This window comes from Tenrec ecaudatus, chromosome 13, assembly GCF_050624435.1.
Source record: "Tenrec ecaudatus isolate mTenEca1 chromosome 13, mTenEca1.hap1, whole genome shotgun sequence".
Taxonomy (NCBI): domain Eukaryota; kingdom Metazoa; phylum Chordata; class Mammalia; order Afrosoricida; family Tenrecidae; genus Tenrec; species Tenrec ecaudatus.
The window spans coordinates 22,056,610-22,060,875 of NC_134542.1; the positions used below are offsets into that span (position 1 = coordinate 22,056,610).

Sequence of the window (4,266 nt, forward strand, 5' to 3'; positions counted from 1 at the left end):
AGATTGGTTATATGAAGCTAGATTATATGAAGAAGAATACAGCATTAGGATTGGAGGAAGGCTTATTAACAATCTGCAATACACAGATAGACAGCCTTCCTTGATGGAAGTGAGGAAGACTTGAAGCACTTGCTAATGAAGATCAAGGATGGTAGACTTCGGTATGAATTCCAACCCAATATAAAGAAAACCTGGAAGCAAAAGCCAAGAGACCAAACTATGTGTCACATTGGGAAATCTGCTGCACAGACCTCTTTAGAGGTTACTTTGAGGAGGAAGGTGACCCAAGCCATGGTATTTTCAAGTACCTCAAATACAGGTGAAAGTTGGACATTGATAAGGAAGACCAGGTGAGCTGAAGAAACACCACCTGTGGTAGTTACATAATCTGTCGTCCATTTGAGACTTAAGAATGAAGGGGTGGAGTTTATCCTGTCATTCAGGTCACAGCTTGATGACCTCATTTGGAGACACTAAGGAGATAAATAGCTTGCTGGAGGTGGGACACACACTAACTCCCTGCAGCGAGGCATTCCTGTTGAGAAGACACATGGAGCTACTCTAGAACCCTGGAGCTGAAAAAGCCACCTGGAGACCCCTGCCAGTGCTAGGTTGCTTCCACTGTCACTGGATCCACAAGACTTTCCACCGACTGGTCTGTGATCTTCCTGCATTCAGCATCATTGCACATGTTGCATGAGTCTAAAGAGGAATTTACAGAATGGTAGTAGACAGATGAGCTAATATCAGACTTATTGACTTGTTCTGGACTGGATTGGGATGTTTCCTCAATATTCAATTGCTCTTGTATATAAAATTCTTTCTTATACACATGAGTGTCTATGAATTTATTTCTCTAGTCTACCCAGACTCACACACCATCGCAGTAAGCTGCCTGCACATTCTCACAGATTCCCTGCCAACTCTTCAACTCATTTTCAGAAGTACCAAATGATGTCTTCTAAAGTGTTGCCAGCTTTTACTGAAAAATATAAGGTTGAAAGAAGACAAAACTTCAATGTAGAGCAAGAGGGGAGCCAAAAGCCAAGGTCAGGCGAACAGTTGGAAGCCACATCAAAATGACAGATGAAGCAGCTAGTTAAACAAAGACAATGGGAAGAGCAGCGAAAACTCTGTGAACAAGTGAAAAAGAAAATGCTAGAAAAAAATTTGAGTGGCCATGTCAGCTGGACGCCAACTCTGATGGAAAGGACGGCAAACGAATTCAAAGAGACGTTATTCATAGCACCCTCTGCCTTTGCATTGCCTGTAGTTTTGAGACTTGATGGTATTAAAGGACATTAAGAAACTTCACAAACAGATTCAACAATGTTGTGCAGAACGTCGACAGGCCTCACATCCTATACAGTTTCACTTGGAAACCCAAGGAGGCCAGCTTGGGGTGGGGGTGGGGGGGTGAAAATGACAAAGGATGAGTCCACTGGAAGGCTATCCACATCAAGCCAGAGCACGATCCTGAACCCCTCAAGGAAGAAGACCTGCCTGAGCTGCCACCAGAGTCACCCGATGTACTGAAGGAATTCCATGAGCCCAAGGCCTGTGTGACGGAAGGGTTGGTAGATCACAATCCACCCACGGAGCTGATATTGAAACAACATCAGACCATGGAACTGAACAGGCACAGCTCACTCTTGGGAATGTTGTGAAGATGAATAGAGGAAAATTAATCATGTGTTTGAGATTACTCTGGAATACTTGGAAACAAGCGATTGGCAGGAGGCATTTTTCACTATCACACCACATCAGGGATCTGTCCCCACGGGCAGGAACTATGAAAGCTCCCTTTATCGAAGGTGGGCCGGCCAGTGGTTCCCGGGAGGAGGGCTATAGCAGGCGTGAACTAGAGTCCGCACAGGAAGAAGACAACACAGACTCTACAACCAACTCTCTACCACACCAGTGTGATCTGGTTTTCTTTTCGTTTAAGGGGGAAAGAAAGGAGAAACTGAGATTCTTGGCACCTGGGCCGTAGAGAGGATAGAAGGGGAGAGAGATGTACAGGGGCAAGGAGTGGCAGGCTGCACTTTTCTCCACGACATCAAAGCCATCATGTTCTTGCCAGACAGAAGGAGGGCCCTAATTCTGTAGGGATAAAGCTGCCTGAACAAGAAGAATGGATTCAGGACCCAAATGGGGATGGATACAGAAAGCTCAGAGTAACAGTGTTTCGGGCATTGACTGGTGGGCATATTGAGTTCAGTTCCTGTTTCTTGGCAAAGGAGGCTGGTGGCACAGTGGACTAAACACCGGACTACGAACCTAAAGGTTGGCTAGTTAGAAATCCGCTGGCTGTTCTGTGAGAGAGAGATGAAGCTTTCTGCTCCTCTACTGATTGACGGCCTCAGGGACCCACAGGGCAGTTCTACTCAGTGCTACAGGGTCACTATGAGTCTGAATCCACTCATGGCAGTGGGTAAGAGCTCAACTGCTAACCAGAACTTGGATGGTTCAAACCCACCAGCCACTCTGCAAGAGAATATGTGGCGATCTGCTCCTGTGAAGATGTACAGCCTTGGAAACCCTGTCGGACAGTTCTGAGTCTGATGAAGATGGGCTTAATCCTGGAAGATGAACCCCAACATGCCCACCATTGGAAAGATGGCACAGGACCAGGCAATACTTCGTTCGGGTAAGCTTAAGGTTGTCATATCTCAGAGCCAACTCAACAGGAATTACCAACAATGATGGCCATGAGCTAGGACTCTTTGCAGTGAGAATCCCTCACCCAAGATGGAAATCAGAAGATACAAGGAGTCCTCTGTTCTCCTGTGACCTTTTCCACTCATCTGGTTGACCCTGCTCAGGAATGATGGTGGAGGTGCAGCATCTTGTTCAGACCCAGCGAGCTGCTGAGGGTAAGACATAATTACTTCACTGGCTAGAACACCCACAGAGCCCCAGTTCAGCATGCAGCATCCTTCAGGCAACCTCAACAGGTGCTGCTCTCATGCAACGGAAGGCAGTCTACCCACCTCCCAGAGCTCTGCCAGCTGACAACAGCTGGGGCTTCTCACTGGTCAGAACCCAGTCCTCCTTGAGGCAACCCCAACTCCGGAGGAGACAAGAAGGCACATGTGTTCTGGCTATGAACAGAGCTCATGTGGTCTCCCTCTATAGTAATAACAGAAGCTTATGTATGCTCAGAGCTCAAGTGGAGCAGTGGTTCCAAGTCAGACTGTTAACCACAAGGTCAGCAGTTCTAAACCACCAGCGGCTCTGTGGGAGAAAGAAGGTGGATTCTACTCCTGTAAAGAGTTACAATCTCAGACACTCACCGGAGCCATTCTACCCTGACCTGTCCTATAGGGGTGCCATGAGTCGGAATCAACGTGATGGCAGGGAGTATATGTGTGTTTGTCACCTTCCAGGTGCTACCCTGTAGCAGTATCACAATCTGTAACCTAGAGGAAGTGGTGGAGTCTGGCCTGTCAATCAGGTCACAGCTTGATGACCTCATTTGGAGGCATGAGAGAGATAAATAGCTCCCTGGAGGCGGCCCACACTCACTCCCTGCGAGAGATTACTGAAGGAGAGCCTGATGGAGCTACACTGATGCAGCCCGAGCGCTGGCGCTGGAAGAGCCATGTGGAGCTGAGATGCTTCTCCCTCCACTGGATCCACTAGACTTCCCACCCACTGGCCTGTGATCTTCCTGCATTCAGCATCATTGCATGGCTGTATGAGTCTGAAGAGGAATTTACAGACTGGTATCGGAACTATGGGCTTATGTTAATTTATGGACTTGATCTGGACTAGACTGGGACGTTTTCACAATATTCCATTGCTCTTGTCTATAAAACTCTTTCTTATGCACATATGAGTGTCTACGGATTTGTTTCTGTAATCTACCCAGACTAACACATACGCTGAGCAACTTCCTTCAGGAGCTAGATCACAATTCTGCCCCTTGGCCAGCTGAGGACCCCGAGACGCAGGACTCAGTACAGTGGTACCTCGCTGCCAAACTGCTCCAAGCTCAAACTCTCCACTCCTCCAACGGCAAAGCTCAAAAAAACCAACCTGCTCGGTCTTCTAACGCTGCTGATGGTCAAGCTGAAAAGCAGACTGGAAAGCACCTGTATGGAAAGAGAGTGAGCCGCAGGCTGTGTCTCGCTGGGGCCACAAAGGGGAGGGCAGACACTTGAGTCTCAGCACCGCTCTCACTCAGACAGCAGATAGTGCTTGGGTAGTGTGGTGAAGCCTCCTCATTGTGATGGGACTAGTAGTTGTTGCTGTTTGTGTGTG

At 47.8% G+C, this 4,266-nt stretch overlaps 1 pseudogene; it reads left to right on the forward strand.

Moving 5' to 3' along the window:
* The first annotated feature begins 954 nt into the window (after positions 1 to 954).
* LOC142424863 (tRNA methyltransferase 10 homolog A pseudogene) lies at positions 955 to 1,993 on the forward strand (annotated as a pseudogene).
* The last annotated feature ends 2,273 nt before the right edge of the window (positions 1,994 to 4,266 follow it).